Source organism: Puma concolor, chromosome A1 (assembly GCF_028749965.1).
Source record: "Puma concolor isolate L17-30 chromosome A1, mPumCon1.1.hap2, whole genome shotgun sequence".
In the NCBI taxonomy this organism is placed as follows: domain Eukaryota; kingdom Metazoa; phylum Chordata; class Mammalia; order Carnivora; family Felidae; genus Puma; species Puma concolor.
Genome location: NC_141667.1, coordinates 13845281 through 13860674, shown reverse-complemented (window position 1 = coordinate 13860674; position 15394 = coordinate 13845281). Strand labels below are relative to the sequence as shown.

The window sequence follows — 15394 nt, the reverse complement described above, 5'->3', positions numbered from 1 at the left end:
TAATCTTCCTAAGTGATACTCCTATTTCCAAATGTATTTGAAAAAACTTACATGCCCACGAGGGATGCCCTAGGCACAGCTCAAGAGGAGCCTTGATCTGTACCGTCCAGGACTTGTATTTAAACAACGTAACCAGCTATGGCAACTGGTTCCAGTAATGGTGGTGATGATCCTGAGATAGACACCAGCCTCTTGAGTTGTCTGCTGGTGAGACTGGTCCTTCTCTTCGTAGCCGATAGATATCAGCTACTAGTGTTTCTCAAAGACTTGACTAGTCCTAAATGGTGTCAGGAGAAGTAGGTGGGGGGGTTGGCTAACCCAAGTTTGGGAAAGGCTACGTTATTTTTCAGAAGTTTCAAAAGCACATTTAATCTTACTTTCTACAGTAATGTTTGTTTCCTTCCTTCCTTCCCTCCCTCCCTTCCTCCTTCCTCTTTTCCTTCTTGTCTTCTCCTGTCTTCTCCTCCCCTCCCCTCCCCTCCCCTCCACTCCCCTCCCCTCCCCTCCCCTCTCCTCTCCTGTTCTCTCTTTAGTCCCAAACACCAGGAGAAGCTATTGGTAAAATTAATGCCCATTAACAGGACTTCACTTTGAGAAATGCTGACCCAGATGTTGGTTCCTTTTTTTGTGATCGCTACTTTCATTTGGGTTCTCATCAGCATTAATCAGCTAATAGCAACATTGTCTTTAGGAGATGAGTCCTGTGGAAGTACCGTTTGGATGCCTTCCTATTTTAAAAAACCATTAAGGAGTGTGTTTGATTATTGTGTGTCCCTCTTCTTGGGCTCTGAGCTCCATGAGGGCGGAGGCTGGGTTTATTTTGTTCTACATCACCTTGGCACCTCCCAGGACACTGCCACTTAACAAGTGTTCAATAAATAGTGAGTGGATGAAGGAATGAAGACGAGCTGTGTTCTAGACTGTATACATTTCAAGTTCTGTCACCCTGCCACCTGTGTTGAGGGCAGTGGTTTATCTTAAGTAGTCTGAAGAGACGTATCTCCGCAATGAAATATGATTTTGGTGATAAAGACAACAGGGTCCCAGCTTGACTGCCACCGACTGAGGAACTCAGGACAGTTACATAACATTAATCATCTGTTTTCTCACCTGTGACACGGTGACAGTTCTACCTTTCAGGGTTGGTTTGAGGAAAGGGGGGGTATATGAGGGTGCTTAGGGATGAGTCGGCATTGTGTATGCTTAGCACCTGTCACGTATTAGAAAGTGTCGTCCAGGGGCACCTGGGTGGCTCAGTCGGTTAAGCGGCCGACTTCGGCTCAGGTCATGATCTCACGGTCTGTGAGTTCGAGCCCCGTGTCGGGCTCTGTGCTGACAGCTCGGAGCCTGGAGCCCGTTTCAGATTCTGTGTCTCCCTCTCTCTGACCCTCCCCCATTCATGCTCTGTCTCTCTCTGTCTCAAAAATAAATAAACGTTAAAAAAATTTTTTTTTTAAAAAAGAAAGTGTCGTCCCAAAGGCACGCCCTGTCCTTTAATGATTCCCCGCCTTTCAGTGCCAGCTGGCTCATTACAAACCTGTTGTGCCCACCCAGCTTCTCTCCATCCCGTTTTAGTTGCTTTGACAAAAAGAACTGAGAGAATGTCAGCATTGGGAGCTGGTGAGTGACACTTGGGCTGTTCCGTGATGACCAACATCTAAAAGAATTTTTTTATGGTCGTGGACTGTCAGGAGCCAGGTGTTAGCCTTTATGCTTGGGTGTGGGAGAGAAGGAAGAAAAGGGATCTGGCAGATTCGTTCTAGAACATACTGTCTCACAGCCAGAAATGACTGCCACCCTTCAGTGGTTTCAAGGTGGTTTTCAGTGTTGCGAAAAAGCTTGGTGCGAGCCAGCCTTCATCCAAATCCTCTTTAGTCTTATGACACTTAAATGTAGTAATGTTATAATTAATTCTCCAGGAGCTTGTGTTTTTGTTTGGCCTCATTTCACTTTGACAATAAAAGCAATGATACAACCCAAGCACACAGTTGGCCACAATCGGTGCATCTGATGTCCCTCCTCACCTGGGTGCTGCAGCTCGGTGGTCCCCAGGCCTTCTGATTCCTGCATCCAGAGATTCTAGACCGACATAGTTATCCTGTCTCTTACATTGTCAGGTAAGGGCATTGAATAACTCTTGCCATCATTTTAATTTTAAAAGACAGTGTCAACATACGGAAAGTGGGGAAGACGTGATCTCGGAATAAAGGATAACTTTTTAAAGGGAGGAAATTAAGCTTTATGAAAAACTAGTTCCATTGTCTTTTTTTTTTAATTATTTTTTTTAGTGTTTATTTTTGAGAGAGAGAGTGTGAGTGGGGAAGGGGCAGAGAGAGAGAGAGAGAGAGAGAGAGAGAGGGAGTCGAAGCAGGCTCCAGGCTCTGAACTGTTAGCACAGAGCCCGATGCAGGGCTTGAACCTGTGAGCTGTGAGATCATGACCTGAGCCGAAGTCAGATGCTCAACTGACTGAGCCATACAGAGGCCCCTCATTCCTTTCGTTTAAGGACAAGGTTTGATTATTTTTATACAGCTCGTTAAGGCTTCGGTTACATGTTTTGGTAAGATAATTAAGACGGTTATATTCAAAAAAAGAAATATGTATCTGGAATCCCTCTGCTTCAGATAAAATCTTACTGGAAAGCTTCCACGTTGTCCAGACTGCATAAGCCTCTTCGTGTCTTAACTGGGGTTTTTGTGACATTTTGAGTTTTGCAGACCTTGACTTAAAAACCGCCGAGAATGATCTAATCAGTATCACGCTGATTCTTAATGTTGCTATGACTTTCACCTTATTTCATAGTTGGGTTGGCCTACTTTTAAGGACAAAAATTAGAATACAGGGTGAAACTGAGAATTAGTGGTGGAATACAGGTTCTCTTGCTTTTCAAAAAACAAACAGAAAAAACCAACCAGCCATTTGGTTCTGGTAGGTTAATTTATTAGCGAAAAGATCAACTGAGTAAGATTTCTTGTTTGTTTTTTAATATCCCCCTTGCCATGCTTTCATAACTATGTATTTGCCCTTTTTGATCGTGAATATGGAGAAAGCAAAGAGCCAGTTAGTCAAGTTGCTGGAGAAAGTGTAGTGGGTTGTTGGATATACTCTCGATTTTCAGAAATCTTTGTTCTCTGTTCCACCTACCTCATCAAGGGGTGCTTTGAGAAGGAAAACAAAACAAATTATGTGGAAGTGAAAGGTCTGCGTGAATGTGTGCTGTGGGCCTGATCGCAGGGCAACGTGTTTCTTCTGTAATTTTCGTAAAGAATTTGGAGCCCGATGGATCCGCCTTAAGCTGGAAAAGGAATCGATCCTTCAGAGAAAAAGAAGTAGATAAAATTGTTTGGAAGAAAATCGTTTTCTAATAGTATGATTTGAAGGAATCGTTGTAAGGATGCCCAGGGGAAAGAAGATGAAAACAGAAACAGCTCCCCAGGTTTAAAGAGGGGAGTAGGCAACGGAGAAAAGAGAACAATGGATTGTGACTAGTTCAGAGGCCGATTCGACTGGAGACTCGGGCAAACCCACTTTTCCTGTCGTGCCCACTTTTTCCCTCTCGTGTGTCCGTCTTTTTGGTCTGTTGGGATGAAGTATAATAAAGCTCTGTGGGTTCAGTATTTGAAGTTCTTATGCAACCTTGTAATTATTATTTATTGGTGTCCTCGCTGAGCCTTCCCAGCCTAACCTGTGCAAACCAGTTTTGAAGCTGTTAGTGAGTTCAGAAGACCAGCAGGCTTTCTGGCTGAGTGTGAATGTCCAGTTGTCGTTGTCTGGGATGTTTTACTTTCTTTACAAAAGAAAATCTGTAATTTTACCCGTCACTATATATTTGATGTATTATACTGGAGTCCAACTCCGTAGCATGGATGCGGTTTTAAAATGCTGTTCCATTTTAATTTTGATTTTTAGCAATGGGTGGACAAGAGTGACTTTTAAAAATATTCAGGGGCGCCTGGGTGGCTCAGTCCATTAAACGTCTGACTCTTGATTTCGGCTCACGTCATGATCTCGTGATTTGTGAGATCGAGCCCTGCGTCAGTCTCCATGCTGACAGCCTAGAGTCTGCTTGGGATATATATTTTCTCTCTCTCTCTCTCTCCCCCCCTCTCTCCCTCTCTCTCTCTCCTCCTGCCTCCCTCCCCTTCTCTCTCCTGCTTACACACACACGTGCTCTCTCAAAAAATAAACATTAAAAAAATTCTTGAAAAACTAAAAAATTTATTTAAAACATTAGATAAGGGAGTCTTGGGACCTGTGGAAAGAAATGAAACAAGTATTTTGAACCCGGAAAGTATCGCACACACTGATTTGTCCGCAAGCCTGCACTTCGGCAGCAGCCTGGCATGCTCTGATGGGGCATTTTGGACTCCCAGCCCTGCCCGCTACGTACTAACCACAGGACCTTCAATAAGGACATTCTGGGTCCTAGTTTTCTTGTTCACAAATTCGGGATTAGAGTAGCACCTGCCCGGAGGGCTGATTGCCAGATGGAACATGGGCATCTGCCAGGTTATACAGATGAGAATTGCAATAATTATATATGCATATGTGTATGGAGATATTTGTGTATATGTGTATGTAGATGTGCACGTACAGGTTATAAGAATATTGTGAGTGGGTCATTGCCATAGCACTTTATTATTTTTTTTACATTTGTTTATTTTTGAGAGACAGAGCACGGGGGGGCGGGGAGGGGCAGAGAGGAGGGGAGACACAGAATCCGAAGCAGGCTCCAAGCTCTGAGCTGTCAGCACAGAGCCCGACGCGGGGCTCGAACCCACGAACCGTGACGTCATGACCTGAGCAGAAATCAAGAGTCAGACGCTTAACCATCTGAGCCCCCGAGGCGCCCCTGGCGGAGCACTTTCCAAGGTGAGGGTAGGTGTGGGGCACGTTTCTAACTGGAGCACGTGGAAGGTTTTGGGACACGGGAAGGTGGGTGCTGAACCAGGCCAGCTGGGCGTGGTGTCAGCTGGCTGCCAAGGTGGCAGGGAAGGGCCTTGTGGCTGTGTGGCCATGGGCTCGGGGCTGAGAGCACAGAGGTCATGGGAGGAAGCAGGGCGAGCAGAACCAGAAGCCACAGCAGGCTTGTTCAAGGAGACAAGCCTTTGACAGTTTCACGATTGAGCCAGTGGGCTAAATCACATCAAGCCGTGCTTGCTTCTCTTGGCCTGTGCTTCTCGGTCCCCTGCACCTGTGCATCGTAACCACCCTCTCTGATGCTCCAACAGCCCTGTGACCGGGAGTGGGAGGTGTTTGTGCAGCCTTGGGATAGATTAGGAAGGTTCCAAAAAGTGGACCTGTCCGCGTCAGGTCGCATCACTAAAGTGTCAGGACCATCGTGAGGAGGTGATTTCCCTGGTGAACTTGGTCTGCCCCTGCACCTTTAGTGCGGCACCTTTTAAAGGTACTTTCAGGATCCATTTCTGCCTCTTCCCTTCCCTGGATCTCCGCTCCCTCTCTTGACTGTATCTTCTCAGCCTCTTGCACAGTGCCCAGGCCTGGCGTCAGTACGTTTTCAACAAAAGAGCTTTTGGCAAGAGGCAGGCAGGCCGACTTAAACCCCCCCAGCTCGGTCAGCGCACACATCAGAAAGTACATGCATTTAAACTCCGACAGGCATGGGGACACGTTTTCTAAAGTGTGCACGTACGTGTGAAGGGTTTCCTATGAGGGTCTCTGGCCGAGGGCTGACCGTATACTGTGAAACCAAGAATATACTTGCCGCCTGACTTTCTGTTTGTTATGTAATCCTACCCCCACTGCTAACGATACTCCCGAAAGATTTGTCTCCCAGCTTCTGTGATTGAGGCCTGTTTGTGTAGTTATCAGATACTGTGCTAATCTCAGCAGGAAGTCTCATGGCTGTGCCTAGTTGTGGCCTCATGTGTGCCTCATGTTTAGGGAAAAACAAAAAACAACAAAACTCCCAAGGCCCCGAGCCTGGAATAAGGAGGCCAGGACAAAGAGATCATCGACTTTATTCTTAGACACACTTTCAAAAAAGCTTATTAATGAGAAACAGTTTGCAGGAAGAGTTGGCATAGAAGTCAGCTTCCATTGTTAAGAGTTCAAATAGAACGTGGCTTTGTTGAAGGGCAGCCTGAATTTGTTATTAGTGTCTCAGACCACAAAGCCTCCTCCAGTTTGACGGTCCGTGGAGCTCATGAGACACAGCTGTCCTTTCTACCTGGGAGAAAGTTGAAAAATTAGCATTGTTCAAATGAAAGTTAACTTCCGGCCCCGCTGTCTGCTGCTTGCCTGTGCGTGATTTAAAAGGTATTTGCAGGGGCGCCTGGGGGGCTCAGTCGGTTGAGCTTCCGACTTCGGCTCAGGTCATGATCTCGCGGTCTGTGAGTTCGAGCCCCGCGTCGGGCTCTGTGCTGACAGCTCGGAGCCTGGAGCCTGCTTCAGATTCTGTGTCTCCCTCTCTCTCTCTGACCCTCCCCCGTTCATGCTCTATCTCAAAAATAAATAAACATTAAAAAAAAATAAAAATAAAAGGTATTTGCAGAGGCCAGTCTGGTGTCAGTGCAAGGTAAAGAAAGACGTTTTAAGCTGTTTTTCTAAAATCTGGAAAATCTGCCGGACTATCTCCGCCTGGGCAACAGAATCGTTTGCATTGTTAATCATTTGCTCTGACCTTTGGTTCGGTGCAGAAATACTGTCTCCGTTTGAATAGGCTTTGCCCAACCCACAAAATGATTACATGTAATATCTCAATTCTTCTAACACACCGTGAAAAGACTTAAAACTGAATTAATCTGAAACCACGCGTTGTTTCTGAGTAATGCTTTTTTCTGGGTCGGTCTTCAGGGTTATGTAAGCAGCTTCTAAACATTTGAAATCACTTCCTTTTTATTTCTTTTTTTTTTTTAATTTTTTTTTCAACGTTTTTATTTATTTTTGGGACAGAGAGAGACAGAGCATGAACGGGGGAGGGGCAGAGAGAGAGGGAGACACAGAATCGGAAACAGGCTCCAAGCTCTGAGCCATCAGCCCAGAGCCTGACGCGGGGCTCGAACTCACGGACCGTGAGATCGTGACCTGGCTGAAGTCGGACGCTTAACCGACTGCGCCACCCAGGCGCCCCCACTTCCTTTTTATTTCTTAAGTAACGATACCTTCCCTACGTTGAATCTTTCTTTTCCCCCCATATGTTGGTTTTGTTGGTAGCAGCTACTTTAAGTGTTTACACCGTTAGGGGGTTTTTTTGTACCGTGTTGGCAATTATCACCTTTCCTCCGAAGACATAGAAACATTTTTCTTAAATGTCTGTTTATTTTGAGAGAGAGAGAGTGAGCAGGGGAGGGGCGTAGAGAAAGGATCCTAAGTAGGTTCCGGGCTGTCAGCACAGCACCCGACATGGGGCTCGAACTCACACACCATAAGATCATGACCTGAGCCAAGGGATCAAGAGTCGGATGCTTAGTGGACTGAGCCACCCAGGGGCCCCGACATTTTTAATACTCGGCTCAGTTTCCAGTGTGCGAGTAGCAGCTCTGTTCCTCCTAGGAGCAAGGGTTAGAGCATGAAGCGTTTTTCACAAGGGCTTATCGGAACACAGAAAAATCAGGTGTTGCTGCTGAGAAATACAAAGCAAAGAGCCTCATGGGGCAGGTGTGCTTAAACGCTTCCGTGTTATTTCTGTCTTTTTAATTGCTCTGTTACGGGTCATCAGTAGGAAACCTGGCCGGAGACTGTCAGAGCTTGGCGACATTCTGTTCACCCCGTTCTCCTCTCCTCCTTGCATCCGCAGATCTCCCCAACTTTTACCTGGTCGCCCGCACTGCGGCTCCGTTCCTCCCCCTCCCGCTAAACTTGGAATTACGGTGCACAGATAGCCTCTTCGAACTGTAACAGAGCGGCTTGCCAAAATACAGGGCATGGGAGAACCGAGGCTTGAACCCCGGTCGTATGGACAATGTTCGATGTTAATCACTGCTTTGGTATCCAGATCTGAATTCTTGCTTCTGAATTCTTGTTCCCCCGAAATGTGCTACTAAGTCACCCAAGCACATAGACCCTGAAACTCTTCTTCCTTGATATTCAGATGGTTGATGTTCTACAGCTTCTCAGGGCACCTGGGTGGCGCAGTCGGTGGAGCGTCCGACTTCGGCTCAGGTCACGATCTCGCGGTCCGTGAGTTCGAGCCCCACGTCGGGCTCTGGGCTGACGGCTTGGAGCCTGGGGCCCGCTTCGGATTCTGTGTCTCCCTCTCTCTCAGACCCTCCCCCGCTCATGCTCTGTCTCTCTCTGTCAAAAATAAATAAACATAGAAAAAAAATTTTTTTAAATATTCTATAGCTTCTTCCTTGTGCGCTGATAGTCCTTGAATTCAGATCCACATCTGTTCATGCTGGCTGTTTCATGGGACCCATTGCCTGCATTCGCTTTCCCCACCCCGTCACACAGGGGTAGGTACATAAGTATAGTGTTGGGAGTAATAATGGCATCTGTTAAGCATGGCTGGGTACCACACCACGCTCTTTCTAACCATGGTCTCATTGTCCTATGAGGCTTCTGCTCAAATTACCTCGTGTTGTCTCAGGCAGGGGCTGTAGCAAGGGCTCTCAGATTGTCCTCCGGAGGGGAGACTATGATCTCAGATGCTGTCTAGTGGTTCCTGGTTGTCACCAACCCCACTGTCATCTGAGCTGATTTGCCAAAACCCAGTTCACTGGCCCCACCCCCGACCTCTACCCATCAGAACCACTGGAGGTGGGGCCCAGGTGACAGCGTCTTCTGGTAATTCTTCACATCCTCCACACAGCTGGAGGATGAGGATGACCCCCCAGGTCTAGCTTCAGCCTGGCCTTTGTTCTGGGTCTTACGCACCGAACCAGGCTCCTTCTTCTGGGGCTGTGCACAGTGCTCTGCATTTCTAACTAGGTGTTCAGGGAAATGGCAGAACCCAGTTCAGAAAGCAAGGCGATGGGGTGCCAGGCTGGCTCATTTGACAGAACATGTGCCCCCCGATCTTGGGGCTGTGAGTTCAAGCCCCACCTTGGGTGTGGAGAGTACTTACAAATAAAAATGTTTATGAAAGAATGAAAAAACAGAAAAGCAGAATAACAGTGCTGATTCTAAGTCACAATGACCGTCACACTAAAACACCTTATGGGAGAATTAAATGTCACTTCTCAGCTTTCCCGGGACACACTGCCACCCACCGAGGTAGTCACAGTGCCGATGTAGGAAATTTACCATGTGACTTTCAGTCTGGGTTGCTTACCGGTCTGTACGTTCAGGGGGAAGGATGTTTCTTGTAAAAACCCATTGATCACATGGCTGTTGCTAGATGCTCTCACACTTACTGGTTTTGAAGTAGCGAATTTTTTAAAACAAGGATGAATCCCAAACAGGGGTTCTTAGTTTGAGAGTTAATCCGAAATTGTAGAATTCTCTGCAGACTATCAAAGTTCCTGGGAGTTCTGGTTTTGCCTCATTTCTGCCTGAGTCAGTACTGTATTTGAGAGAAAAATGGAGCCAAATGCACCAGTTGATTCCTTAACATTCACAGCCCTGGTGGAGAGATGGAAAACACCTTGTCATAGAAAGTTGTACGGAGAGATCTGTTAATGTAGCTCTTAAATTCTCAGTAAACTCGATTTAATGACTTTTGAGGGCTTTAGTACGTGTTAATAGCATACCTAGTGATTGCAGACAGATCCTTTTCCATCTTACAGAAAATACTCCCACAGACTTAAAAAAATATATATCTTATTCTCAGGTCCCTTGCAAGCGAAGAAATTGGATCTCTTGCCTGGCACCTTTTTGCCGGACTTCACGTAAACGTGCCGGCAAAGTTGTGGAAAGTGACAAGACCGTTGGGGAGATCAGAAAGGAAGCCCATAGCAATGGGCATCCACCTGGCATTATGAATGCCCACCGTTCTCTGCACCTGTCTCTTGCACGGGACCTTGCACTTAGAACAGGAAATGGTAGCTGACTGCCATGACTTCGTGCCCAGGCAACGCCAGGACGGCAGCCACGTGCACAGATTTGCCCTTGTAGGAGATGCCAGCCTGACTTATTATGCAGCCCGGTGCTCAGGACCCCTTTACTCTGCCAGAAGGATTCTATTTTTCGCTTATTGTTAATGAAATGGAATGTGGTGTTTCGAGATATCCCAGTCATCTGAAATAATGCCTAATAAAGTGATTTCAAGCATAGGCGTCTAAGACAGACTAAGCGAATGATTGCTGGTGACTTCTCAAGACTTCTGAGTTTTCCACCTAAACCCCAGGTGTAGCTTTGCATGCCTGTGTTTGCCTGATTTCGTTACGCTGGATATGCCCATGCTCTGTGCATCCCACTGTCTTCCAGCCGGGGGCATTATAGCATTTGGAGATGTGCGGGGTTCTGTCCCCCTGGTCACTGAAACTGAGGCCAGACATTTCAGGGTCAGGGTCAGGGTGTGGGCACTAAATACCTGCCCATGAATGACAAAGAACTCTCCTGGCCGAACGCCACAAGTGCGCTTTACCTTGAACCAGGCGCTCGTGTGAGACCCCTGGGTTAGTGTTGCAGGTTTTTTTTGTTTATTTGTGCAAGAGAATGAGAGAGACCGAACACAAGTTGGGGAGGGGCAGAGAGAGAGAAGGAGACCCAGAATCCAAAGCAGGTTCCAGACTCCGAGCTGTCAGCACAGAACTGATGCGGGGCTCGACCTCATGGACAGCGAGATCATGACCTGAGCCGAAGTCGGACGCTTAACCGCCTGAGCCACCCAGGCGCCCCAGTGTTGAAATTTTTTACCCAAGTAGCGTAAAACCAGGAAGGGCTGGATTGGTGGCAAGATGGCAGACACATCCATGGAGCAGGGCGGTAGGGGAACAGGGGGGTGAGGGGAAGGCACACCCAGAGCGTAGGGAGCACAGGGTCGGTGAGCGGGCTGGTCTGAGCCGAAGGAGACTTGGGCATCCTCAGCCTAATCCTTTGAGCGCTCACTCAGCTATCTCCCCTGCTCCTGACCTCTTCTCCAGAATGCCTTGTGGGCAGCCCAGGGCTCCTGGTTTTTGCAGGGTGGGTCCACTTGTGTGCAGGCTGACCATCCTCGTTCCGGAAATGCTCGTTTTATCCCATTTCTGCCTGCGGTTCCATCATACCCCTTTGGTGCCTGCCTTTTAATCAGCAGGGTGGTGGTCGGCAGGATGTCTGAGGGGGTTCCAGCGGGTGACATTCAGTATGGGAGGGGGGCCCGGCACACAGCGAGGGGGAGGCTCCTGTGTCTTCCTCTGCCATCTTCGGGGCCAAGTGCCTAATTCAAGTATTTGTTCAGGACGAAACAAAACAACTTTTTGTTGTTGTTTTTGAGAGAGGCAGAAAGAGAGAGTGCTTGCAGGGGAGGGGCAGGAGGAGAAGAAGAGAGAATCTTAGCCTTCATGTTCAATGCGGAGCCCCATACAGGGCTCGATCTCAAGACCGTGAGATCATGACCTGAGCCCGTATCAGGAGTTGGACGCCTAACCGACTGAGCCGCCCAGGCACCCCCCACCCTCCGCAAAACAGCTTTATTAAGATATAATTCACGCCCCATAGGATTCACCCATTTAAAGTGCACAGTTCAGGGATTTTTAGTATATTCAGAGTTGTGCGGTCATCACCATGGTCCATTTTAGAACATTTTATCACCTCAAACCCATGAGCAGTCACTCCCCAACTCCCCCCGCCCACCCCCCAAGCCCTGACAACCACTCATCTACTTTCTGTCTCCAAATTTGCTTATTCCGGACATTGATATAAATGGAATCCTATAACATGTGGTATTCTCTGTCTGACCTTGTTCTGACCTTGGCGTAATGCTTTCAGGGTCCACCCGCGTTGTGGCGTACTATATTCCTTTTTCGGAATTATCTTCCATTGTACAGGCATGCCTCGTGACCTTCATTTGTTCATCTGTCAATGGGCATTTGGGTTGTTTCCACTTTTGGACAAATAGAAATAATGCTGTCAGCATTCATGTACAGCCTTTTGCCTGGACTTGATTTAACCTCTCTTGGGTATACATCTAGGAGTGGAATTGCCGGCACGTATGGTAACGTTAGGTTTCCCCTTGGAGGGAGCTGCCAGACCGCTTCCCAAAGCAGCTGCATCATTTTCCATTCTGTTGGGCATTTCATTGACTCCCGTCCTCTTGATGGTAGCCTGTATTACTAGCTATCGAGGGAGTAAGATAGCATTAAGAAATTACTTAAAAATATAGAGAGTGATAAGAATGTGGATGAATTCATTTCTAACGCAAATCTTCGGAGAGAGGGAGCGGACTACTCTGAGTTTGATGCAGCCTTCTAGGTTTTTGGACACCTGCAAGGTGGGCGGCCGTCCCCTGGTACATTTCCATCATCACGTTCTTTATCAGTCTGCTCGTGTCGTGTGCGTGGGGTCACTCAGTTGCTGGTTTCCGTCTTTTCCAGGATCTTTGATCTTTGTCCCTGGAAAGCAGATGGAGGCGGAACAACATTGGTAGTTGATGCCTGAGAGCAGGTGTGGGTGTGAGAGTTTGGACGTGAAAGCGGGGAGTGAAGCTTATAGTGTTGGGTCTACATCCCGGGAGGAGGAGCTGCTCTCTGGTGGGAATAGGGACCATGTGGTGGTGGCAGAGACGCTGTAGGGGCCCCTTTGTCTTTATACTGTGTTTTGACTCTGTCACATTCTAAAGTCGAAATTTGAAGGGAGGCAGGCTTATCCTAAGGATATCGATCACCGGAAAAGAAGGCTCTCCTAACTCCCTTTTTGGGAAAGCTAACCGGAGGAGGATGATATTGACAAAAACATGGCCATGTTTCTCCTCGTGACCTCGGCTCTCAAGATTAAGATTCCAACCAGATTCCCATAAGTTTCTAAAGCTTGGTGACTCTGGCTTTTAGGTATCTGGGCCAGATTTCCAGCAGAAGGCATGCCGGGCTTTTATGTCCTTTGCGTTCATAGACATTTGCGGAGAAACAATTTCTTGCTGGCACCTTTTTAGGGAAAGGCCAGCAGTATTCTTTTTAGCCCCCTTACTTTGCTCATGGTCCGTATCCTAGCAAGAATATCTTAGTGCTTTGTGTTTCATTTTTCATTAAATATAATTTTGTAAAGAGATCTTTTCTGTCTTCACTTAGTAGCCTATTATTTTTTCCGGTCTGTTGTCTTTCAGGCCTTCTGCCTCTTTTTCGTCCGTCCAGTAGTTCCAATAGAGTTCTCTGCCATTTCTAGAGATTTTCTTGGCAGGGGGGTGGGGGTAAGGGGTTGGCCCACAGGGGAAGTGGGGGAGCTCTTCCATGTTCTGATCTGTTGTGCTGTGTTTCTGGCCTTTCCTATTAGCTGGGTGGTGTTTTCTCCTACTTCTTGGACCATAGGTTCGGGTCCAGCAGACTTCTTTGTGCATATGTAGCCAAACTGACTTCTGGCTTCAATCGGGCGTCATTCTGAATCTGCGTTTGTTCACTGCATTCATAAATAACTTGAGTCTCTTATTTGACACTTGGCATGCAAAACACATAATGCTTAAAGTTAAGATTTATAAAAATTATTTAGGCTCTTTTTGAACTCTGAGATGGACACATACTTGGCTCAAAGACCAAGTCTTTTCTCATTTCACTTAAGAACAGCCAAGGAATTACTGTCGTTCAGTTTAAGGCTGTTTCAAAGCAGCCAGTGAATGGAAAACGTTGATTTACAGCTCAGCCTTTGGAGTTCGGTTTTAGATGACCAGTGCAGGGTGCTAAGTATATGATCTCAGCACCATGGAAGGAAGCTGGTGCTCATCACTTTGGCAGACAGTTGGTAAGCAGCTACTGGTGCCAGATGTTTGACGAGGCAAGGAGGACTCAGACGTCTTTGCGAGATACAGCCCAGGTCCTCACGGACTGGTCCAGTATGAGGACGATAGTGCATCCCTGACTACTGTGGCATCCCCATTTGGTCTCGCCCTCCTCCCCACCAGCCCACCTACAGCCGCAGATCTTCATCATGGGGCCCCAGGAAATCACCGCTTCCACACAGGAGCCTGAAAGTTCTGCCAGTCCTGGTCCCTCAGCAGAGAAGACAAAGGGTAAGATAGCGTAGTGTGGTTAAGTGACAGGAGAGGTTCTGTCCAAGGTGCTGTGGGAAAGAAGGGCACTCCAGCCAGGCTGGGCATGGTGATGGAGGCTTGGAAGACGGGTCATCTGGAGGAATGCAGGACGGATCCCAGGACAGTTCATGGAGTATGGAACATGGTGAGGGGTTGGAAAGAGGGGGCGGGAAACTCTAAGTCAGTCTATAATCCTGGAGTCAGTTTGGTAGGAGCAGTAGCGGGGGCCCCTCAGGAAAGCATTGTAGGGAATCCACCCACATGAGGAGATTTTTCTTCATCTTGGAAGTGACTGGGAACAAATTGTGAGAATTCCAATCAATGCACGTCACTGGTAACAGTAACACGGCTAACAGTGAAATATTTGAGTTGCTTGCTCAGTACCAAGAGCTGTGCTAAATTCCTTATGTGCATTATCTTACTCTGATCTCACTACCACTCTGACGTGTAGGTATTATCATCCTTATTTTATAGATGATGAAACTGAGGGCTAGCATGTGGCGTGACCAGAGAAGGTTAAGATTGCTTAGCTGATGGGAAGCAGACTGGGTTCAAAGCCCTCTAGGTCTGTGCTGTTCAGGCTTGTATGGAATCCGCTAAAAGATCCTAGTTGGTCCCAGTTTGGGAAACAGCAGTGTAAGAAACCAAAATTTTATCTCTGAAAATTTCTTTGAATTCAAAGTTATTACGGCCAAGAAAACTTATCTTTAAAACTAGTAGAAAACGTTTTTAGTCATTAAAATTAAAATTCAACGTTAAAAAAATGTTTCTTGGACTCTAATTTGAGGACCATTGGATTCACTCCATGAGACACCGGAGGGAGGCAGAGGAACTTATTAGGAAGTAGTTGTAGGGGTTGGATGAAAAATGTGAGGCAGGCAGAGGAAGAGGAGAGCAGATGGGTTCTGGACAGTGTTGATCATCTGACCTAGGACTTGCAGAGAAGACATGGTCAGCAGTAGGGAGGGGTTTTGAGGTTGACTCCAATTTCTAGCTTGGGCAGCAGGTGCCAAAGGTGTCATTCTTGAGGAAGAGATGAGGGTAAGTTGTGGAGGTCTGTGTGTGTGTGTGTGTGTGTGTGTGTGTGTGTGTGTGTGTGTGTAGAGGTGCTTTTGAAACGTCAAAATGGTTTGGAATTCTAGGAATGGAGCTTCGATACCAGAATTCAAGTTCATGCTATCAGAGTCTGGGCTTCAGACTTGCAAGAGAGGGACCAAAAGGAACACACAAAATTAGAACAAGGATCAGGACGTTAGGACCAGGAGTAAGGAGCCTCAGAAGCAAAAGCTGGTGGACCAGTTGTCTCAGGAGCATGGGACCAAGAACCTGGGG

General features: G+C 47.2%; 1 protein-coding gene across 4 annotated transcripts in view; it reads left to right on the top strand.

Annotated features, from left to right (window-relative positions):
• MYO10 (myosin X) overlaps window positions 1-15394 on the top strand; it is a 229685-nt gene that overhangs the window by 71815 nt on the left and 142476 nt on the right. Inside the window, exon 2 of one of the 4 annotated variants that reach the window (XM_086676351.1) lies at window positions 1920-2117. The exons of the other annotated variants lie outside the window; for them this stretch is intronic. The gene's annotated coding sequence lies outside the window, so the exon portion shown is untranslated. The remainder of the gene's footprint in view (window positions 1-1919; window positions 2118-15394) is intronic. 4 annotated transcript variants of the gene reach the window in all.